The sequence below is a fragment of the Myotis daubentonii genome, chromosome 1, assembly GCF_963259705.1.
Source record: "Myotis daubentonii chromosome 1, mMyoDau2.1, whole genome shotgun sequence".
NCBI classification, from domain to species: domain Eukaryota; kingdom Metazoa; phylum Chordata; class Mammalia; order Chiroptera; family Vespertilionidae; genus Myotis; species Myotis daubentonii.
Window position 1 is genome coordinate 75,827,332 of NC_081840.1, and position 24,867 is coordinate 75,852,198.

At 41.8% G+C, this 24,867-nt stretch overlaps 2 protein-coding genes across 6 annotated transcripts in view; both read left to right on the top strand.

Moving 5' to 3' along the window:
* Window positions 1-24,867, top strand: part of LOC132239709 (ribonuclease 4-like) — a 195,621-nt gene that overhangs the window by 161,836 nt on the left and 8,918 nt on the right. Inside the window, exon 1 of one of the 5 annotated variants that reach the window (XM_059706456.1) lies at window positions 15,048-15,069. The exons of 2 other annotated variants lie outside the window; for them this stretch is intronic. The gene's annotated coding sequence lies outside the window, so the exon portion shown is untranslated. Of the gene's footprint in view, window positions 1-15,047; window positions 15,070-16,888; window positions 16,998-24,867 lie in introns of those variants that run through there. 2 more of the 5 variants (XM_059706415.1, XM_059706446.1) reach the window with 2 other exon arrangements.
* The window catches only part of LOC132239660 (ribonuclease 4-like), a 122,269-nt gene that overhangs the window by 23,625 nt on the left and 73,777 nt on the right, over window positions 1-24,867 (top strand). The gene's annotated exons all lie outside the window — the stretch shown is intronic.

Below are 24,867 nucleotides of genomic sequence, written 5' to 3' on the forward strand. Positions count from 1 at the left end.
ATCACCGATAAGGGTTTAATCTCCAACATTTATAGGGAACTCATACAACTTAACAAAAGGAAGATAAACAATCCAATCAAAAATGGGCAAAAGACCTAAATAGACATTTTTCAAAATAGGACATTCAGAAAGCCAAGAGACATATGAAAACATGCTCAAAGTCACTAATCATCCGAGAGATGCAAATCAAAACAACAATGAGGTACCATCTCACACCTGTCAGACTGGCTATCATCAACAAATCAACAAACGACAAGTGCTGGAGAGGATGTGGAGAAAAAGGAACACTTGTGCACTGCTGGTGGGAATGCAGACTGGTGCAGCCACTATGGAAGAGAGTATGGAGATTCCTCAAAAAACTAAAAATGGAACTCCCATTTGACCCTGTGATCCCACTTCTAGGAATATATCCCAAGAAAACAAAAAAAAAAACATTCAGAAAGGATATATGCACCCTTATGTTCATAGCAGCACAATTCACCATAGCTAAGATCTGGAAACAGCCTAAGTGCCCATCAGTAGATGAATGGAATAGAAAACTGTGGTACACCTACACAATGGAATACTATGCTGCTGTAAAAAAGAAGGAATTCTTACCATTTGCAACAGCATGGATGGAACTGGAAAGCATTATGCTAAGTGAAATAAGCCAGTCAATGAAGGAAAAATACCACATGATCTCATTCATTTATGGATAATAAAGACCATTATAAACTTATGAACAAAAATAGATACAGAGGCAGAGCAGCCTCGAACAGACTGTCAAACTACAGCAGGAAGGCTGGGGAAGGTTGGGGGCAGGAGGGGAGGGGTAAGAGATCAACCGAGGGACTTGTATGCATGCATATAAGCATAACCAATGGACATAAGACACTGAGGGGTAGGGGAGGCTGCGGGATTGTTAAGGGCGGGGGGAAAAGGAGACATATGTAATACTCTTTGTAATACTTTAAGCAATAAAACAATTAAAAAATAATTATTCATGCAAGTCACTTTGAATACATAGCTGTATTTTTCTATATAAAAAAAGCATGGCTAAGCAGCAAAACAACCTATGCTGCTTTAACAGTCACATCTTTAAAAGGCCAGGTTGTTTTGACTGAATTCCTCAATAGGGCGCCCCATTTGTTTTCTAGAAGTTTATAGGCTGTTCTTAAAGTACTCATTTTGCAAACCTAAACTAACAAAGTAGCAATGAATGTTGAATGCTTAGAACATAAGTGCCCAATGTTGCAAAGACTTTAAGATCTACAGCTAGAGAATTTAGAGTGAAGAGCATTTCGAACACTACTTTTCACTGGAACACAGGCTGCCAGGAACCCTCCTTCTTCTCTGGGTCGGTGAAGCAGACAGAGTCCATGAGTCTGTCAAATTGAAAAGATCCCAGGCTGCCACCTCCGCTGACTGTGCAGCCAGAGGGGAGGGCGGAAGATCAGCCCTGCAGGGAGGCACAGCCATGGTGGCAAAGTGATTGTTGGGCCACATTGTTTGTCCAAAGACTCACACCTACCTTTTGAAAAATCTTTTACAGCACATGTCCTGGGGTGATGAAATGCTCTATATCTTGAGTGTGATTACATGACTGTATTCACTTGTCAAAACTCATAGAACTATTCACTGAAAGGGTATATTTTATTGTATGTAAATTACACATCAATAAACCTGCTTTGAAAACAATAAAAAAAGAAAGCTCCAGTATATATTTCTCTAAGTTACCAAGTGGGTGGTAAATATTGAAAAGGCACAAAATAATAAAATACTTGATAAACAAATAGAAATATGTTATTTGTATTTTCATCACCTATGAAAACATTGATGTTTTAGTGCATAATTCTCCACACTTTTGTCTATGCTATGTATATGTTTTTATAACATATGGGATATTGTATACTATGTATATACTGCTTCAGATTCTGCATTTTTTCTTAAAATGCATCTGGGCTTTTGTTAAAATTCAGTTTCTTAACTTAGATAGTAGTGAACAAAGATATGTTCACTTTGGATTAATATATTGAGTTTTATACTTAAAATTCGTTCATTTTTCTGCAAATATGTTATATTACATATGACAACAAAAAATCTTATTCAAAAATATGTATCATAAACATTTATTCCAAGTCAACAAATATCTATATTATTCTGAAGGCTCTGTAGTATTTCATGTTAAGGATGTAGCATGATCCATCAAACAAATTCTCTATTGTTGGACATTCATAACATTTACAACTTCTTACATGTATGCATTCTAAAATAAAAACCCATCTAGTTTGGCTGGCATGGCTCAGAGATTGAACATGGACCCATGAACCAAGAGGTAATGTATTGATTCCGTTCAGGGCACATGCCTGTGTTGCAGGCTAGATCCCCAGTTGGGAGCTTACAGGAGGCAGCCAATCAATGTTTCTACCTCTCTGTCCCTCTCCTTTCTATTAATACTCTCTCTAAAATCAATAAAAACATATTGAAAAAACAAAAAACCATCTAGCCCTCCCCGGGTTGCTGTTGGTTGAAGCATTGTCCCATACATCAAAAGGTCATGGGTTGGATTCCCTCCCAGACATGGCACATACCTAGGTTGAGGGTTCTACTCCTCAGGCGGGACAGGTATAGGAGTCAGCCAATGGATGTTTCTCTCTCACATCAATGTTTCTCTCTCTCTTTCTCTCGTACTCTCTCTCTCCCCCTCCTGTCTCTCTAAAAATCAAAACAAAACTATCCTCATGTGAGAAAACAATAAAATATCACAATGTACATTTTTATTTTGTATCATAAGTCGTGTTCCCTGGTGAAGATTCACTGAGATAAAGATTTGCATTCAGGAAGTTTACTGGGAATTGGGCTTGGGATCAATTCCTATAGAGGGGTCCATAGGGATCCTAATGTGAGTAGGTGCTCATCTGGGCTCCCTGGACTCAGTGTATGACTCTGGCATTGGGTGCGAGAGGTCCCAGGTTCAAATCCTGGACTAGCCCAAGCTTTTAAAATTTGTTTTTCCTCCTTTGGGAGCTACTGCAAAACTTCTGTTCCAGGCTTGTTCCAAACTGTTAGCAAACAAGAGGTGCACTGAACTAACGCGAAGCAGTTGACCTATATTGCAGACGAAATTCCCTGGCTTCCTGGACTCTAGGGGCCACATCATTCCTGGCAGCAGCAGATCCATGTCCCTTCAGGCTTCTGCAGGCAGAGCAGGTGTCCCGCGTCCTGCTGTCCTGAGTCCTGCTGTCCAAGTCGGACACGTCTTCCCTGACTTCATATCTCCAATGCAGATCTCCAGGGTCGCTCCAGGCCAAGCAGGGCCTCTGAGGCTGTGCCTGGGGCAGGGATGATATGGTGCCAGCTCCAAAAGCAGGACCCCGACACTTGGGATCTCCTCAGAGAAACTGGGCTTGGTACCAACTACCTGGGGGCTGGCCCACTGCACCTACTCTCCATACTGCACCCAATCCCATTAGTACACACACACACACACACACACACACACACACACACACACACACACCATGCAGATCCAAAGCAGGAGTCAGGACATCTTCGCGTTTGCTAGCAGCTCCCCCTTTTCTTAAAAAGAAGGAAGAAGTGGGTGAGAAACAAAAACTTCTCTTTCTACTGCCCTGAACTTTTCTGCAACTTTGTTCCCAGGCCAAGATGGGTTCACATTTCTGTTCCTCCTCCTGCTTCGTTTCCTAACTTTACCAGGGGCGCTTTGGCTGGGGTAGTCCCTACTTAGCTGAGGAAATTCAGGAGGAGTTTGTGTGACCAGACTGGGAGCTGAGGAATGGGAAGGAGGCAAAAATGCAGTATTGAAAGTTAGCGGTGCTACATTTCCACCCCATGTTTACTTTCCAAAGCTGGACAGAGATGGCCGTGTGAATGCCTATTGCCTAGAATTAGAAGGGACCACCATGTGAGCGGCCCAGGGAGGCCCACACTTGCTCAAACCAAGGATTCTTTGCTTGCTACTAGGTTGATCACCAGATTTATGAAGCAGAACTTGTTCAGTTCTTCCTATTGGAAATGACATTTGGTGTTTTCATTTTCTGTTTGCTCACCTCTGTCTCCTCATCCTTAACCCACTCATAGCCAGTGTCTGAAATTCTTGGAGACACTGCCAACAGCCTCCTCTTTAAGCGTTCTTACTGCAAAATTGGAATCCTCAGCCTTCTTACTTGGAGACAGCACACCCACAGACAACAGCACATGGGCATGACATGACATCTTTGTTTCTAAAGTACAGTAAAAGCAGTCTCAGCACCATTGTGGGGAATGGGGAAATCTTAACTTAGCCAAGACCCTCCGTTTGTGTTCTTAAGAACCTAATAATCAAACCATAAATATAATCGCTAGAAACACAATTGACATAATTATCTGAAGAGCAAGTAGCCAACGTCCCAGAAGCAGCCTCAATATTCAAAGAGCTACATAAACTGCACAGCTACTAACTCGTTAGTTAGTGCAGAATGATAGTTGTGTTATATTTCTTTTCAAGCAACTTTTTTTTTTTACAGATAAAGTAAAATATTTTTTTAATTTAGGGAACTACTCAAAGTAGGTTTCCCTTAAACAGCAACTTTCACAGGCACCTTTAACATTAGCTTGGATTTTCTAGAAATTACTAGTTGGAACCTGAAAGCTGTGTTGTGCATTGGGAAGCTTCTACTCTAGGAACCCTGGATGTTCCTTGGGCCACACATGTTCTCTTTCTCTGTCCCTCAGTTTCCTCATCTGTAAAATGAGGATTTAACACAATGGTCTCTGAGGTCCCTCTCTCTTATTCTATGACTGCGTGGAGTGGCCAGGTATTGCAACAGGACTCATAGAAAAAGAAGGTATTCCTATAATGAGGAGAAAAACTATCATTTGGCAAAGAGGATAGGAACAGCCATTTCAGGAAAAGAGGAAGGGCTCTGGCTTTTGTCGAAAGTGCAGATGTCAAGTTATAAGCAGGCAAAGGTAAGAGGCTGGTCAAGTTATTGTTGGAAGCATTTACCAGTGTGATTCACAAATTAAAGTAGATGGCTAAGAAAGTGGACCAAAGCAGGCTGGAAAAACCCCTCTTTAGGAGTTTCCATTATTCTGTATTTGAGCAAAAAGCAAACTCTGTAAATAGTTATTCTCAGAAGAACACCTTGAAACATTTGGTTAAAAGAGAATGGGCATAAAGCCCAGAGTTTGTGAAAAAGTGAATGATTAATTATTTTCTGTTTGGAAATAGAGCCATGTCAGCAGGCCTGTGCCCCATTCTCCCTCTATCAGAACTGTCTCCCCTTCCTGGAAGTGGAGGCATGATCCTTCTTTTCACGTGAGCATCATCCTCTTTTAACCATTACTTCTCTTCTTAAGTTTCATGCCTATAGATCAAAACTATATAAGAGTTATAAAGAAATGTGGAGATTAAACTCTTCCCTCCATCACACAATTTTACTATTAGTCTTTTTTTAAAAATACATTCTATTGATTTTTTACAGAGAGGAAGGGAGAGGGATAGAGAGTTAGAAACATCTGTGAAGGAGAAACATCGTTCGGCTGCCTCCTGCACACTCGCTACTGGGTATGTGCCCTCAACCAAGGTGCATGCCCTTGACCGGAATCAAACCTGTGACCCTTGAGTCTGCAGGCCTACACTCTATCCACTGAGCCAAACCGGTTAGGGCTTACTATTAGTCTTAAGGATAGAATTAAACATATGTACTCCGTATAAAGGGGGAAAGTACACCAGCACTAGAGTCCTTAGAACAGTGGTTCTCAACCTTCTGACCCTTTAAATACAATTCCTCATGTTGTGACCCAACCATAAAAACTATAAAATTATTTTCATTGCTACTACATAACTGTAATGTTGCTACTGTTATGAATCATAATGTAAATATTTGATATGCAGGATGGTCTTAGGAGACTCATGTGAAAGGGTCGTTTGACCACCAAAGGGGTCGTGACCCACAGGTTGAGAACCACTGCCTTAGAAGGAGAACCCAAGCTTCCCCTGTCTATGCAGGGAAATTATTGGCTTGAAGAAGAGACATAGAAAAACATTTTAGAAAAATGAGAATAACTTTCAAGTTCAAGCTGTCAGAACATTTTTAAATATATGAGTGTATTTTTCTGTTGGCAATTGTTTCACATCTATTGCAATCACTGGTGAAGATATAATGTTTATTAACCATAGACTATAATTTCTTGTATTTTGAAACACAAATGTATAAGCACTTAGATACACTTTAATAAAATTGTAAAACATTTCCCCAAAAAACCTAAGTTTCTCTTTCATTGTAACCTTATTGTACCAAGTTGAAAATAAAACAATTAGGATGAAAGCAACCATTCACCTGACTCTGCACTGTCAACTGTGTAGGCAGGTTGTGGATTTCCCCAAGGTTGCTCAGTGAAATCCTAGAGTCAGAGAAGGGATGTGGCTGTGTTCAGAGGCTGGAGGCTGCTCCCCGCCATCACTGCCAAACTAAACCCAGAGGCTGATCTGTCTGTGTGAGCTGGGCTGGAATTGGTGTTTCAGGCCATGGGACTGTTTGTGTGTGAATGTGACATTGGAGTGGAGTCCCTTGTCTCTGTTGTTAGGTGATTCATCACAGAAGGGTTGTGTTGGTCAAGTCATCTTGATCCCCAAAGGCTGTGGGAGGTCGCTGCTGCCTCAGTCTCCTGGGACTGCTGAGGCAATCAGGGTGTTGGAATGGGCCTGGCAGCCATCTTCCCTAGCAAGTGACTGGTTGATAACTTAAAAAAAAATACTTTACTGTTGAAAGTATTACATATGTCCCCTCCCCCACCACCACCACCACCCTCCCGGTTGACTCCCTCCAGCCTTCCCCCACTCCCCGCCCTGGCCTTCACCACCCCATTGTCTGTATCCAAGGGCCATGCATATATGCATGCAAGTTCTTTGGTTGATTACCTTCCACCCACCCACTCTTCCCCGCCTTCCTTCTGAGATTCCACACTCTGTTCCATGCTTCTATGTCTCTGGATCCACTCTGTTCATTAGTTTATTTTGTTATTTAGACTCCATATATAAGAGAGATCATGTGATACTTGTCTTTCTCTGACTGGCTTATTTAGCTTAGCATAATGCTCTCTAGTTCCATACATGCTGTTGCAAATGGTAAGAGTTCCTTCGTTTTGCCAAAACCGGTTTGGCTCAGTGGATAGAGCATCGGCCTGCGGACTGAGAGGTCCCAGGTTCGATTCCGGTCAAGGGCATGTACCTGGGTTGCGGGCACATCCCCAGTGGGAGATGTGCAGGAGGCAGCTGGTCGATGTTTCTCTCTCATCGATGTTTCTAACTCTCTATCTCTCTCCCTTCCTCTCTGTAAAAAATCAATAAAAAAATATTAAAAAAAAAAAAAGAGTTCCTTCGTTTTTACAGCAGCGTAGTATCCCATTGTGTAGATGTACCACAGGTTTCTAATCCACTCATCTGCTGATGGGCATTTAGGTTGTTTCCACATCTTAGCCATTGTAAATTATGCTGCTATGAACATAGGGGTGCATATATCCTTTCTGATTGGTGTTTCTGGTTTCTTGGGATATATACCTAGAAGTGGTATTACTTGCTCAAATGGGAGTTCCATTTTTAATTTTTTGAGGAAATGTCATACTGTTTTCTACAGTGGCTGCACCAGTCTGTATTCCCACCAGCAGTGCACTAGGTTTTCCTTTTCTCCACATCCTCCCTAGCACTTGTCATTTGTTGATTTGTTGATGATAGCCATTCTGACAGGTGTGAGGTGATACTTCGTTGTTGTTTTAATTTGCATCTCTCTGATGATCAGTGACTTTGAGCATTTTTTCATATGTCTCTTGAACATCTGTACATCTACTTTGGAGAAGTGTCGATTTAGGTACTTTGCCCTATTTTTCTTGGATTGTTTGTCTTCCTTTTGTTAAGTTGTATGAGTTCCTTTTATATTTTGGATATTAACCCTTTATCAGAAGTATCATTGCCAAATATATTCTCCCATACAGTGGACTCCCTTTTCGTTTTGTTGATGGCTTCTTTTACTATGCAGATGCTTTTTATTTTGATGTAGTCCCATTTGTTTGTTTATTTTCTCCTTAGTTTCCTTTACCCTAGGGCCCTGGTTGGCAAACTGCGTCTCACAAGCCACATGCGGCTCTTCGGCCCCTTGAGTGTGGCTCTTCCTAAGCCTTAGGAGTACCCTAATTAAGTTAATAACAATGTACCTACCTATATAGTTTAAGTTTAAAAAATTTGCCTCTCAAAAGAAATTTCAAGCATTATACTGTTGATATTTGGCTCTGTTGACTAATGAGTTTGCTGACCACTGCCCTAGGGGAATGTGTCAGTAAACATATTACTATGTGAGATGTCTGAGATTTGCTGCCTATGGTTTCTTCTAGGATTTTTATGGTTTCATGATTTATATTTATGTCTTTTATCCATTTTGAGTTTATTCTTGTGTACGGTGTAAATTGATGGTCTACTTTCATTTTTTTGCATATATCTGTCCAATTTTACCAGCACCATTTATTGAAGAGACAATCTTGACTCCATTATATGCTCTTGCCTCCTTTGTCAAATATTAACTGAGCTCAATGGCTTCCGTCGATTTCTGGGGTCACTGTTCTGTTCCATTGCCTGTCCTTCTGCCAGTACCAGGCTGTTTTGATTATGGTGGCTTTATAGTATAATTAGTGGCCCAGTGCACGGGAAGGTGTGTCCCTCAGCCCAGCCTGTACCCTCTCCAATCTGGGACCCCTCAGGGGATGTCTGACTTCCAGTTTAGGCCCGATGCTTGTGGGATCAGCTTAAACCAGCAGTTGGACATCCCTCTCACAATCCTGGACCACTGGCTCCTAACCACTCACCTGCCTGCCTGCCTGATGTCCCCTAACCACTCTGCCTGCTGGCCTGCTCACCCCCAACTGCTCCCTCTGCCAGCCAGCTCACCCCCAACTGACTCCCTGCCAGCCTTCTCACCCCCACCTGGCCCCCTTGCCAGCCTGTTTGCCCCCAACTGTCCCCCCCCCCGCTGGCCTTCTCACCACCAATTGCCCCCCCACTGGCCTCATTGCCTCCAACTGCTCCCCCCATTGCCGACCTGATTGCCCCTAACCGCCTCTGCCTCAGCCCCACCACCATGGCTTTGTCTGGAAGGATGTCCAGAAAGTCTCCTGGAAGGTCTCCCAGTCTAATTAGCATATTACCCTTTTATCAATATAGATTTGAAATATGGCATTGTGATTCCTCCAATATTGTTCTTTCTCAAGATTACTGCAACTATTTGGGGTCTTTTTTGATTCCATATAAATTTTTGAAGTATTTGTTCTAGATCTGTGAAATATGCTGTTGGTATTTTAATAGGGATTGCATTGAATCTATAGATTGTGTTGGGCAGTATGGACATTTTAATGATGCTGATTCTATGAATCCATGAATGTGGTATATTCTTCCACTTGTTTATATCTTCTTCTATCTCTTTTTCCAATGTCCTGCAGTTTTCTGAATACAGGTCTTTTGCCTCCTTGGTTAAGTTTATTCCTAATTATGTTAATTTTTTGTTGCAATGGTAAATGGGATTATCTGTTTAGTTTCTCTATCTGAGAATTCATTGTTGGTGTATGAAAAAGCAATCAGTTTTGCGGTGTTGATTTTGTATCCTGCTACATTGTTAAATTCATTTATTAAATCTAGAAGTTTTTTTGCTAGAGTCTTTCAGGTTTTCTATGTACAATATCATGTCATCTGCAAATAATGAGAGTTTTACTTCCTTCATTCCAATTTGGATGCCTTTTATTTCTTCTTCTTATCTTATTGCTGTAGCTAGGACTTCCAGTACTCTGTTGAATAAGAGTGGTGAAAAGTGGATATCCCTGTCTGTCCCTGTTCTTAGGGGAAATGGCTTTAGTTTTTGCCCACTGGGTTTATGATTGCTGTAGTTTTGTCATATATGGCCTTTATCATGTTGAGATATGCTCCCTTTATTCCCCCTTTGTGGAGAGTTTTTTAAAAATAGGTGCTGGATTTTATAGAATGCTTTTTCTGCATATATTGATATGATCACATTATTTTTGTATTTCAATTTGTTTATGTGATGTAGCACGTTTATTGATTTGAGAATATTGTGCCAGCCTTGCATCCCTGAAATAAATCCCACTTGGTCATGGTAGATGATCTTTTTAATATACTAGAGGCCCAGTGCACAGGCCTAAACTGGCAGTCAGACATACCTTTCACAATCTGGGACTGCTGGCTCCTAACTGCTCACCTGCCTCCCCACCTGATCACCTGTAACCACTCAGCCTGCTGGCCTGATAGTCCCCAACTGACCCCCCTGCCAGCCTGCTAGCCCCCAACTTCCCCCCCCCCTCGCCAGCCTGCTCACCCCAACTCCCCTCCCCTGCCAGCCTGATCACGCATAACCACCTCTGCCTCGGCCCTGCCACTATGGCTTTGTCTGGAAGGACATCTGGAAGGTCTCCCGGAAGGTCTCCTGGTCTAATTAGCATATTGCCCTTTTATTAGTATAGATTGCTGGATCCAATATGGTAATGTTTTTTTGAGGATTTTAGCATCTATGCTTATTAGGGATATTGTCCTGTAATTCTCTTTCTTCATAGTTTCTTTACCTGGTTTTGGAATTAGGATAATGCTGGCCTTATAAAAAGAGGTTGGAAGTATTCCTTTCTTTTGGTATTTTTTGGAATAGTTTTAGGAGTATAGATCATAGTTCTTCTTTGAATGTTTGATAAAACTCCCCTGTGAAACTGTCCAGACCTAGGCTTTTGTTTGCTGGGAGTTTTTTCATTACTGCTTCTATTTCATCAGTTGTTATTGGCCTATTTTGGTTTTCTGATGCTTTCTGATTTAGTGTTGGGGGATTGCATTTTTCTAAGAATTTCATCCACATTGTCCACCTTCTTGGCATATAGTTGTTCATAGTATTTTCTCAGAATCCTTTATATTTCTGTGATGTCAGTGGTTACTTTTCCACTTGCATTTCTGATTTTATTTATTTGGGTCCTCTCTCTTTAATTCTTGATGAGTCTGTTTAACAATTAATCAATCTTGTTTATCCTTTCAAATAATCAGCTTTTGGTTTCATTAAGTTTTTGTATTGTTTTTTTAGCCTCTATGTCTTTTTTTAAAATGTTTTATTGATTTTTTAAAGACAGGAAGGGAGAGGGATAGAGAGTTAGAAACATCAATCAGAGAGAAACATCGATCAGCTGCCTTCTGTACACTCCCCACTGGGGATATGCCCGCAACCAAGGTACATGCCCTTGACCAGAATCGAACCTGGGACCCTTCAGTCCGCAGGCCAATGCTCTATCCACAGAGCCAAAATGGTCAGGGCTATGTCTTTTATTTCTGATCTAATGTTTATTATTTCCTTCCTTCTACATACTCTGGGCTTTTCTTGTTGTTCTCTTTTTAGTTCTTTTGTTGTAGGGTTAAATAGTTTATTGTTATTTTTTCTTGTTTTTTTTGAGGTAGGCTTGTAGTGCTGTGAACTTCCCTCTCAGGACTGCTTTAGCAGAGATTTGGGGTTGTTGTGTGTTAATTATTATTTGTTTCCAGAAGGTTTTTTATTTCTTTCTTGATCTCATTGGTAACCCTTTCATTGTTTAATAACATGATGGATAGCTTCTATGTGTTTGATTTCTTATTTCATTCCACTGTGATCTGAGAAGATGCTTGATATTATTTCAATGCTCTTGAACTTGTAGAACTTGCTCTGTGTCCTAATATGCGGTCTATCTTTGTGAATGATCCATGGGCAGTTGAGAAGAGTGTATACTCTGCAGTTTGGGGATGAAATGTTCTATAAATGTCAATTAAATCCATTTGATCCATTGTGTCCTTTAGTCACTGTTTCATTGTTAATTTTTTTGTCTGGAGGATATATCCAGTGAAGTCAGTGGGGTGTTAAAGTCCTCTACTATGACTGTATTATCAATCTCTCCCTTAAAGTCCTCTAGAATTTTTTTTATATATATTTAGGTGCTCCTATATTGGTGCATATATGCTCACCATAGTTATATCCTCTTGTTGGATCAATCCCTTTAGTATTATGTAGTCACTTTGGTTGTCTCTTGTGATGGCCTTCATTTTGATGTCTATTTTGTTAGATATGAGTATTGCTACTCCAGCTTTTTTTCTTTTCCATTTGCATGGATGTTTTTCCATCCCTTCACTCTCATCCCATGTGAGTCTTTTGTTCTGAGGTGGGTCTCTTGTAGACAGCATATAGTTGGATCATGTTTTTGTATCCATTCATATATCCTATGTCTTTTTATTGGAGCATTTAAGCCATTTACATTTAAGGTTTTTATTGATAGGTACTTACAGATTGCCATTTTAATTCTGTATGCCTAGGTTTGTCTCTATTTTTTCTTCTCATTACAGCAGTCCCTTTAGCATTTCTTGTAATGCTGGGTTGGTAGGGATGTACTCCATTATCCTTTTTTGGTCCATAAAACTCTTTTTTTGACCCACCTCCTTTGAATGGTAGCCTTTCTGGATATAGCAATCTTGGTTGCAGATCCATTACCTTGAGTACTTCAAGCCACTCCCTTCTGGCCTGTAACATTTCTGATGAGAAATCAGGTGTCAGCCTTTGGGTAGTTCTTTGTAGGTAACAAAGTTTTTCTTGTTGCCTTTAAGATTCTCTCTTTGTCTTTAGTTTTTGACATTTTAACTATGATGTGCCTGGACATGGTCTGGTTTGGGTTCTTCTTGCTTGGGGTTCTCTGTGACTTCTGAACTTGTGTGACTTTTTTCTTTACCAAGTTAGGGAAGTTTTCTGCCATTATTTCTTCAAACATGTTCTTTCTCCCTTTCTGACTCTTCTGGCACAGCTGCTATTTGAATATTGTTACATTTCATGTTGTCTCACAGCTTTCTTAAGCTGTCCTCCTATTTTTAATTGTTTTTTTCTTTTTGGTTCTCTCTTTGAGTGATATTTCAACCCTGTCTTCTAATTCAGTGATTCGATCCTCAGCTTCCCGTAATCTGTTCTGTCTTCCTTCCAATGTGTTCTTTATTTGTGCTATGTCATTCTTAATTTCTGTATTCATAAATACTATATCTTTTCTCATGCTGTTGAGTATCTTTACCATCATTATTCTGAATGCTGTGTCACATAAATTTCTTATCTCCACTTCATTTATCTCTTCTTCTGGAGAATTCTCTTGTTCTTTCATTTGGGGGTTGTTTCTTTGTCTCATCATTTTGGCTGCCTGTTTGGGTTTTTGATGATATATTAGGTACATCTGCTATGCCTCTCAATCTCTAGTGCAGGACAGTGTCAAACTCTATTTCAGACTAATTAGATCAGGCAAAGATTTAAAGCCTCCAGAGAACACTTCTGCTTACAGATAAGATTTCATCTTGAATTGCCTTCAGGCAATAATCCACAGGTGTGGCAAGTTTTTATCAACATGGTGGGCAATTGCTTTTGCCAAGAGGCTAACTGTGATTCTAAGGGTCTTAATTGGCCTCATTATCTCCCCAACAGAGAGGTAAGGTGTTTTCCAATAGGGTGGGTCAACTGTCTTCCCCCCCAGGCAAGGCTGCCTGAATAGCAAATGTCTCCATAAGAAAGATGACCTCTGCAGCATGAAGGAATGACTCAGCACAGGAAACCAGGGTGTCTGCCTTCTGAATTCTAACCTCAGAGCCCCCAGTCCTGGCATCTACTCACAGAGCTCTAGTCCATTCTGCCCTCCCTCTGCCAGAGCACAAGGTGAGTGGCTCCATAGGGAATTTTGTGCCTTGGTCCTTTGAGAGGGTGCCTGAATTTCCAGCCATCTCTCCATGGCAGACAGCAACCCCACTGATTTTCACAGCCAGATGTTATGTGGTACGCTTCTCAGTTCTGGTGCTCTTTGCTGGAGGGCCAGCTTGGGGATTAGACCCCAGAATTCTCACTGGTAACCGCCCACAGCTGAGATATCTCTTTGAAACTTCAGTTGCTTTCCAGCCAGCCTTTTGGTGACTCCTCCCCTCTTACCAATCTCTATGCAGTTTGCACTTTTGGTGTTTCTTGATAATTTTTTAGAACTCACTTATTCAGTGTCTCTTTAACCTTTAGTATGCCATATGCATCTATAGACACTTCAAAAATCATTTTTCATGAGAATTTTCAACTGAAAATATTCAAAAAACCCAAATTGTGAGTAATATATTTATGTTTATAATATTCATTGCAAATTGATTTTTTAATTAAATTCAAAATATTGTGGCATGTGGGCATGCTTTCTGTTTTGGATGTGTGGCAGTTAACTGGTTAGAAAGTGATATATGATTAATTTAAAATAAAATCCACTCTCAAATAGTTTGTCTACCCATGAAAGAACAGTGAGGGTTTGGGCACTCTGCTAGGTGCCAGTAAAGGCCCCACTCTATGGACCCCATATCCTCTTCCTCTCTTTGTGCCTAAAAGACATTGAACTTTGGTGTTTGGCAGAACAAATGTTCTGGTCAGAGTCATGCCTGTCCCTTCCTCTCCAGAGCCTTCATAACCCTGAGGCACCAAGTACTGAGGGAAAGCTGTTTATGGTAGTTTGCTTGGTCCTCTTCTCACTACCTTCAACTTTTTTCCTTTTAGCTCCGGATTTGGTTGGGGTTGTAGGGAAGAAGGGAGAGGACAAGGGGTGAGAGGGATGGGGGAGTGAAGCTGAGGTAGGACTGTATCCCAACACAACTGAAAAGAAGGTGAAGTTTATCTTTTTTGGGTTCCCCATGCTGCCCATGTCACCAGAAAGGGATAGGACTGGGCCAAGGCAGGTATGCCCAAGCACGGTTTGGGATTTGTGAATGGTTCACTTCGTGCAGGAAATAATTCAAGACACAAGCCCAAATGATCTTGCAACTATGTTTAATAAAGGTTGGGACAGTAAAACAAAAGGAAGGAATTGGTATAGAAGAAGCAAGATGACAGTAATAGAAGTGACCCTAGAATGTGCTGCCTAGACTCAGGAAAGGAAGTCAGAGTAACAGAAGTGAGCCTATGCTGGGCTGCTAGGTCACTGAGAAGTACAAGTCTGAGCGACAGAAGTGAGCCAAGTGGGGACGGCTTTTGGCTCACTGAGAAGGTAGGCAAAAGGAGGGCCCTCAGAGCTTAGGAGAAAGTATTATTACACACCTGAGGAAAGGGAGGAAAGGGTGTGCTTAGGGGGGAGCATGTACTTGGTCCTTTGTCTTTAGGATTTTATATGTTTTCTGTAGATGGGAATTTTAGTGGAGGTCTCAATCAGATTATTCATCAGCTTTTTAGGTGTGTACTTTAACATGCTTATGTATCAAATGAGCATAAAATAGGCTTTGGGATCATTCTCTGAGCATCTTTATCACTATCTTTGATTTGTCTGGCTCTAATTTTTGTTTTGTTTTGTTTTGTTATTTATTCCCGTGACTTCATTGGTTCTTGGATTTAGTTGGCACTAATGGCACCACAGGGTCTCTGCTATTTTTCTACCTGACTAAGGTGATTTAAGCTACTCACTCTCTGGTTGGGGAGTAGAAGTGTAAACCACTTGCTCCTACATGTCCTTAATAGGGGAAGATAGAGTCTTATGATTTATTAGCTGGCTGTTGATTGCTTGGCCCTTTGTTTAAATATTTTGTCTCCTTTTTCCTCATTTCACTTGCTAGAGAATTTCCTTAGTTTAGTTTTTATTAAATGGCCTCAGCTATTTTTCTTCCTCTTTAAATCCTCCAGCCCTTCTGGTTACCAAAACTGTTCCTAAGATAGGCTCTAGAGCACATGCCCACACATGTGTAACCCACTGACAGCTGTTTAAAGAGTTAATCTCTCCTAAGGGCAAGTGCTTTGGAACAGGGACCATACCTCCAAAGTGAAGGCATATCTGTGGGGTTTTAGGAATTATCAGTAAGCTAGAAGCAGAGCTTTCCTGGGACTCTTGGAAACCTTTCTACTCTACCTGCCTTGTATTGTAACCACTACCAAACCCAATTGTGCTGGTGAGCCCTGAGAGAAACCAAGAGATTTTGCATGGTTGGGGTCTCCAAAGTGATATCGGAGAATGCATTTTTAGACCATGAGGGATAATGAAAAGAACTTTGGGCTTAGGTGTCAGTCCCTGTTTTAGAAACTAAGACTGTAGAGAAGAAAAAGACAGTCATTTTTCTCTCAGTCTATTCTATCAAATGGAGAACCAATGAGGTCAATTAATCATTAAAGGAGTGATGCTTATCAGTGGAGATAATCAGTTTTGCAGCTGTGCTACAAGGAACAGAATATTGGGGGCTCCTGATTAGTCTCTTGTGAATAGCTGAGGATGAAATGAGGAGAAGCCCAGGAAATATGGCAAGGATAGTTCTGAGGGTTAGTAGCTGGAAGGTTGAGGTCAAGGGCAGTGGGTACTAACAGCTGTCACATGACCTTCTCTACAAGTGGTTTCCTGGTTCTGTGAAAACTATGAATAACCTACTTATTAGCATGGCATCTTTTCATGAAACCAAATTATGTGGGTACATAGGCTAGGGGAACAGCATTCTGTTGGGAGACCACATTTACTCTGTGGGGTTCTTCCAAGGCAGTTCTCGGAGTTGGCCCATAGATCAGAAGCAACGTTTTCTGGATCCAGATCATGTATGTGAACAATAAAACCTTGGTCCTGTCATAGGCAAGAGTAAGAACCACGGACATCAGAAAAAGGGCAGCTTTGGGACAGAGGGCCATGCTTATCAATATCAAACATTGCCTCCTGGAGCAAATCTTTAATCCACTCCAATGGGTAAATATTTGATCCAGTCATGCCCAAGAAAAAGGTGAATGACTCTCCTTGTTGTGCATGAGCAGTGTCCTTAGTTTTCATATCTCTGCCAGGATTAGGGATCTTTGGAACTAGTTTCCCCACCCAGTTCATTTGATCACTATATAATCAGAACCAGAGGGGTTCTGTTCACACAGCTGGAACCCATGTCCAGAAACAAAGAGCTGGAAGCCATCTTCAGCTGGAGGGACTCTTCCAGATTTTTGTAAGATTCTTACCCCTGAGTAACCTATTGCTGTATTTGTTTATATATACACTAGTGGCCCAGTGCACGAAATTCGTGCATAGGGGAGGGTGTGTTCCTCAGCCTGGCCTGCACCCTCTCCAATTTGGGACCCCTCAAAGGATGTCCTACTGCCAGTTTTCAGGGATCGGGCCTAAACCAGCAGTCAGACGTCCCTCTCGCAATCCGGGACTGCTGGCTCCTAACCGCTCACCTACCTGCCTGCCTGCCTGATTGCCTCTAACTACTCTGACTGCAGGCCTGTTCATCCCCAACTGCCCCCCCCCCACCCGCTGCCGGCCTGCTTGCTCCCAAATACCCCCCTGCCAGCCTGATCACCCCAAACTGCCCCCCTGCTGGCCTGCTCGCCCCTACCTTCCCTCCCCACTAGCCTGCTCATCCCCAACTGTACCTCTGCTGGCCTGCTCACTCCAAACTGCCCGCCCCATTATCCTGATCACCTCCAACTGACCCCCACTGATGGCCTGCTTGCCCCCAACTGGCCCCTGCTGGTCTGCTTACCCCCAACGGCCCCACCCCCCCACCAACCTGATCACCCACAACTGCCCTCCCTGCTTGGCCTCTAACTGCCTCTACCTCGGCCCCACCACCATGGCTTTGTCCAGAAGAACATCTGGTAGGTCTCCTAGTCTAATTAGCATATTACTCTTTTATTAGTATAGATATATTTGTCTGTAAATATTATTATGATTGCAGATATGAGTAGGATCTGGTAAAATTTTATAGATTGGGCCTTTTATTACAGATGGTTTGCCATGTATGCATTGTTCTAAAAAAGTAAAAATTAATTTAAAAAATGTTTCAGGAAGACTTTGAGAAACTTACAGTATCTGCTTTTCTTCCAAGAAAGTTGTTACTTTTATGCCAGAGTGAGAATTATTTGTATGCTTTGTATGTCAGCATTGGGCCACTGTGACTGGGGGGCACTTAGCTTGACTTGAGAGTAATTATCTTGCTCACTGGCTGGGAGGGAGGGTGTGTGGCAGAGGAGATAAATACTCGGCTCTGGATTATTCATAGATTGCTGACTTTCTGGATTGATTGTGCAAGCCCCTCCTTTTATTGATGTTCACCTTCTATTGACAGAGACATCTACCCTGGGAGAGAAATGAGATGAAACCTTCTTTCTTTTCATTGTAAAAAGCATTTGAATTCCTAAGGTGTGATAAGGCCACCCAGCCGTCCACAGTCAAGGTACACATTTTCATGGAGGATGTTCCCACTCTTGAATAAATTAAAACAATTTTTTTCTTTTAATTTAAACTTTCTTCTATAACTGTTTTCTTGTTACTTAAAAGCTAGTTTTTTTGAAACTACTTCCAAAGCTTTTCAAGCTGTATATGTCCTTGGAATGAATTTATAAATAAGAATTGAGCCTGGCCAGTGTGACTCAGTGGTTTAGCATCAACCTATGAACCAGGAACTCACAGTTTGATTCCAGGTCAGGCCACATGCCCAGGTTGTGGACTTGATCCCCAGTACAGGGCGTGTAGGAAGCAGCCAATCAATGATTCTCTCTCATCATTGATTTTTTTATCTCTCTCCCTCTCCCTTCTTCTCTGAATCAGTAAGAATATATTTTAAAGAGAGAGAGAGAGAGAGAGAGAGAGAGAGAGAGAGAGAGAGAGAGAGAGAGAAGTATATATGTTGTAAATAAGAAAACATGTATTTGATGCTCTTAGAAAGTCTTATTTTCTTTCATTAAAACTTGTGCAGTATAGGGAACTCCATAGATTCTCTCAATTTGAAGAAAGTTAGAGGGAAAGGTACTAATTCAGAGTTCCTTGGGAAAATGTGTCACTTATATATTTTTTTATGTTTATTTTTTTAAATAAAAAACTGAAATATTTTCTATTCAGAAAATATATCTAGATCTAAATATCTTCTATAATCAATATCAATTTAAATATTTTTAAAATGGTTGGGATGTTTTTGTTTTTTTAAATAAGTTAGGTTACTGGAGTTCTACATGTTACTGGATCACCTGGGGTAATTTTCTGATTGGAAAATTAAGAATTATAGTCAGAGGGGAGGACATGAGAATTTTTAAAGAACATATTCAATTTACTTTAGAAGCTGAACCTCTCTTATCATGTGACTTGTTTTGTATGTTTGTTAAACTATATTATCACATAAGCATTGTGCTATTGGGACAAACAGTGACAGTTGATTCAGGTTATTTCAATGTCCACTGTCTGTTTTAATTTGTAAGTTCATTTTGACTCTGTCATATGCTCAAACTTCAGTGGAAGTCATGAGAACCTATTATTTTTGCTTGCTCCCTCCTTTACGTTGGAAATATTCTTTTTACTCAGAGGGACCTTAACTTTGATGTAAGGGATTGTTTCCGTTGCAAACTGTTTTCTTCCTTGCCAAGTAAGACAGTTGTTGTGAACTCTTCAGTGATGCCTTCCCCAGGATATTTGCAGATGTGGTTGGGAAAAGTCATTTCATTCCTGACCTTTGCATGTCAGGTGCTGGGGTGCTGCCTCGCCTGTGCCCTGGCTCTCTGATCACGATGCAGCTCTCTCTCCCTCTGATCACCATGGTGACCATGGGGCTGCAGGCCAGGCGGCACCCCCGGACCCCAGGGTGACACCTGGCCTGCACCCCGGCTTTCCAATGGCGATCACCAGTTGGGGGGTGAGCAAAGGCAGCCCCAGTTCTCCAATCCAGGGCCTGGGGGCAAGGCAAAGGCGGCTCTTGCCTGCTGCCTGGGTTTCCGATAACTGTTCTTCTGTTCTTCCCCTTTTGCCTCCCATCATTGCGCCTATGCATGCAAATTAACCACCATCTTTGTTGGCAGTTAACCGCCATCTTTCTTGGCAATTAATTTGCATATCACCCTGATTAGCCAATGGGAAGCATAGCGAAGGTACAGTCAATTACCCTTTTTGTCTTTTATTAGATAGGATACTATTTCTAGCCATCTAGCCACTTCAATGAAACATTTTTTTCTCCCTTTATTTTTATTTTTTTAAATATATTTTATTGATTTTTTACAGAGAGGAAGGGAGAGGGATAGAGAGTCAGAAACATCAATGAAAGAGAAACATCGATCAGCTGCCTCCTGTACACCTCCTACTGGGGATGTGCCCGCAACCAAGGTACATGCCCTTGGCCGAAATTGAACCTGGGACTTTTCAGTCCGCAGGCCGACGCTCTATCCACTGAGCCAAACTGGTTTGGCTTTTTTCTCCCTTTAAAGCTTATGGGTCCAAGCTTATGAATTAAGAACAAAACAAGTCAGATTCTAAAGTTTAAAATGAAAGCAGATTTCTTTTGGGATTGTCTATATCCTATATTATAAAAAGGGAATATGCAAATTGACCATCACACCCTCACAAGATGGCTGCCTATGACCTGGCCAGCAGGGGGGTTAGTGAGGGATGACCAAATGACTGAACAAGCAGGCTGCATGGGGTGAACAGCTTGGTAGGGGGGCCATGAGGAGTGACCAGGCCAGCAGGGGTGAATTAAGAGGTGACCCGGCTGGCGGGAGGAGCAGTTGCGGGTGACCAGGCTGTTGGGGGGGTGCTGTTGGGTACGACCATGCTGGTGGGAGGGGGCAGTTGAGGGTGAATAGGCTGGCAGGGGGGACAGTGAGGGGCAACTAGGCTTGCAGGACAGGCAGTTGGGAGCGAACAGGCTGGCAGGGGGGCAGTAAGGTGTGACCAGGCTGGCAGGGAGGAGGCAGTTGGGGGCAACCTGGCCAGCAGCGAGGGGCAGTTAGGGGTGACAAGGACAGCTGGGGGGGCAGTTAGAGGTGATCAGGTCAGCGGGTCAGTTAAGGGCAACCAGGCAGGCAGGCAGGTGAGCGATTAGGAGCCAGTGGCCCAGGATTGTGAGAGGGATGTCCCGGATTGGAGAGGGTGCAAGCTGAACTGAGGGGACCCACCCCACAACAGGAATTTCATGCACCAGGACAATGGTATGTGTGTATAAAGGGAGATTAGTGAGACTGGAAGCAATGGAGGTTTAAGAGGAATTCCTGAATTGTGATAAAGTCCCCAAAGACCTGGGGAAGCCAATTGCTGAAGGGCATCTGGATGCCCCCAGGGAATAGGCATTAAATGTGGCACAGTGAAGAAAGAAACCAAAAATACGCTTTTAGTTCTGTTTTCTTCTAATCTTCCCTACAAAATTTTTCCTTTAAAAAGTTTTGAATGCTCTTTAAGAGTGAAGTGGAACACATCCAAGATAAAGAAGGTATATTGACAGGTTGAAGGCAAGAAAGAAGGAAAAGATAAAGGGAGGAGCATGCATTGGTTGTTATGCTTTCATTTTGAGGAGTATTGCCTTAGAATATATAAAAGTGTGAAGCTACATGTATGGAAAGTATAACCATAATTACTCATCATAGACTGTCTGAAGACTAACTAACCATAAAGTTAGTCTGAAGAACAGTGAGGACAAATTTCACTAACAAAAAGATGAGCTATGTGATTGCATATGGACAATTATGTGTTTGACCACAGATGTGAAGCTCTGCATCCTTGGCAGATTCACTTGAGTACCACAAATAATGTGTCAGACTTGTTTTCTGCCATTTCATTTTACCTCTTTGGGGGAAATTTTGGATTGAATATATGAGGGAGAAAGTTGTGAGTGGGGGAGCAGATATTAGATACTGGTGGCCACGGTGTGTACCAACTGGGATTTGCTTTCTGGATGTCTTAGAAAGTCAAGATTACAATAAGCCTGAGCAAAAATTAGCTGAGTTCTTACAGAATTAATGTGCAATTTCTGCAAATTACAAACAAAGATTTTCCTTTACTTCTAAAGACTGGGATGGGAGGCCTTCAACCTCCTACCAGCAAGAGGCTTTGAAGCCACTGTATAGCAGCAGTCGAGGGCCATAATTAGAGGTGGTCTGTGGACTTGACTTATACCCTGAGACTTAAGAAATGATACATTTCAGTGAGGTTGGATCACAGGTCTTCTTATCATCTATTTCTTTCACAAGGTGCCTTATGCTATCTACCAACTAAACTTATACAACCTTGTGTCTGTAATTCTGCTACACTTTCACTACTAAAACTGGAAAAGATTCTCTTATGCTTAATGAGAACCATGGAATTTGACTTTAGAGTTAGCAACTCTCTCATTCTATAGATAAAAACTTAAAGCCTTTAAACTTAAAGCCTGGAGAGGAAAATTAAGTCAATCACTAGAAACTATTTAAAAATATTAAGGGTCTACTGTGAGGCAGGCACTGTGATTCAAGGTGAATAATATGGGCTTTGTCCTCCTGTAGAGTGTACACAAGTAGGAAACACTGACAAGGAGACAGATGATTGGATAATAGTTTGGAAATGGCACCCATGGAAATTGGCAATAGGTATATGTTTATTTTGTGATATCCTTGTGAGCAGATCCTGAGCTTTATGACTTTTTCTTTGACATTTGTTTCTAACGGGATGTCCTTGGTCTCAAAATCTAAGCACAGAGCGTTTGGACAGACTCTAGACAGGCTCAGCAGCTCAGACCCCCTTCTTTGAACAACAATATCCCCACAACCTGTAGATCACTGGTACATCTTACAAAGGACCCATGGTCTCCACTATAGCATGCAAGATGCTAGCAACATGTCTACCCACCACTGCCACCTAATAACTCTTTTGGCTACTACAGCCCTGGTTCTACTTCCTGATTTTGAACTCTGGGTTTCTGGCCCCAGGCAGAGAGGTGTTGACTTGGTAACCCGAAGGTCCTGTTCCATCTTGGGAGCCTGAGATTCTGTAATTGCCTTTGATGTTAGAAGGCAATATTTGTCTATTGAAGAGCAAGAGACCTAAATGAATCTAAATCAATAAAACTTTGATGAGGTCTTCCACAAAACTAGAAAAAGAAAACACACACAGAAGACTAAAAAGCAGAGTGTAAATGTAAAGAGCTTGGCAAATGGGGAGCATGGCAGGCCAGCAGCTTTGCTGAAGCAGTGGCCATGTATGAATACTTGTTTTTTTTACGGCTGGCTCTTCTCTCTTTAGTCATGTATTGCATTTTTGCTCAAGTTCCAAGAGCATGCTTTCACTTGATTCTATTATAAATTACTAGAGGCCCAGTGCACAAAAATTTGTGCACTCAGGGGGGTCCCTCAGCCTGGCCTGTGCCCTCTCAAAATCTGGGACCCCTCGTGGGATGTCCACCTGCTGGCTTAGGCTGGCTCCCCAGGGGGATCGGGCCCAGCTGGTTTGCCCTGAAGGGTGTTCCGGATCAGGGTGGAGGTCCCACTGGGGTGCCTTGCCAGCCTGGGTGAGGGGCTGAGGGCCATTTTCAGGCGGGCCACACCTTCTTCAGGATGGGGGTCCCCATTGGAGTTCCTGACCAGCCTGGGTGAGGGGCTGATGGCTGTTTGCAGGCAGGCCAAGCCCCCCAGAGGGGACCCTCACCCCATGGGGGTGTGGCCAGCCTGGGTGAGGGGCTAAGGGCTGTTTTCAGGCTTGCCACACCCCCTTGAGGGTGGAGGGGTCCTGCTGGGGTGCCTGACCAGCCTGGGTGAGGGGCTGAGGGCTGTTTTCAGGCTGGCCACAGCCCCTTCAGGGTTGAGGGGTCCCGCTGGGGTGTCTGTCCAGCCTGGATGAGGGGCTGATGGCCATTTTCAGGCTGTCCATGCCCCCCGGTGACCCAAGCTCCCAGCCTCTTCTGTTTTTCTTTTTGTCTGGGATTTATTTATCTTCTATAATTAAAACTTTGTAGCCTTGAGCGGATCCCAGGCCAGCCAGGGCAGGTGGGAAGCTTGGCTTCCTTCATCGCCTGGGACAACCCAAGCCTCCTGCTAGCTTCAGCTCTGAGTCCGCCGCCATCTTAGTTGGGTTAATTTGTATACTCGCTCCTGATTGGCTGGTGGGCATGGCTTGTGGGTGTAGTGGAGTGGCAGAGTGACAGAGTAATGGTTAATTTGCATATTTCTTTTATTAGTATAGATAATTGATGCTCTTAATGAAATTTTTTTCAGCTGTTATTTATTTCAGTATTGTGAAATGACCAAAAATTTTCTTAGTGTATAATTTGGTATTCTTCAACAGTGTGCCAAATTTGTGTATCATTATTATGAAATCAGACAAGGTGTATCAATGCCAAATGATGATGAGAAAGAGTGTTCACTTAGCTCCCTTTTTCACATGCCTTCCCATGAAACTATCAGAACCCTGGATTTCCTGGTCTTTCTAGATTCAGACATACTCTAAGGGCTGTTTAGTAATACTACAGGCTTAGTGCTAGGACCTGTGGCATCTTTAAGGGTATAAAAATATTTGACATGAAAATAATTTTTATTTAGTTAGAAAAGTACAAAATAAAGATTACTAATTAATTTAACATCTATGAAAATGTAGCATTTGTTTTCTTTTAATTTAGGATTTATATGAGTTACATCACACTTAAGAATAACTTGAAGGTCCAATTTTTCTCCCATTGTAAGAATTTCTCATTAAGTATGATGGTTGCTAAGAAATCATAGGCAGTCATAAAGTAAATAAGTTCCTCATTCACAAACAATTTGAAAAACAAAATTATATAAATTTGCTTCAAATTTTTGTGAAAAATCACTTTTACTATTGGATGTGGGAACACTCACATATATTTGATACAATGTGGGGGAAGATATGGTGGTTTTTAAAGGCTCTGAATGTTCTTTAAATTTTTCTCCAAAGAACTAAAAGTATTGTCAGAAACTACCTGCTGCAAACTCCAAATAGTTTTCAGTTCTCAAATCTTCACATTTCTCAACACATAAAGTTTTAAAAGTTCATAAGAAATTCATTTTATATTTTGTTATAATCTATATTTGTTTAATTCTATTTTAATAGCTATCATTGAGATAAAATCATACTCCAGGAAGAAGC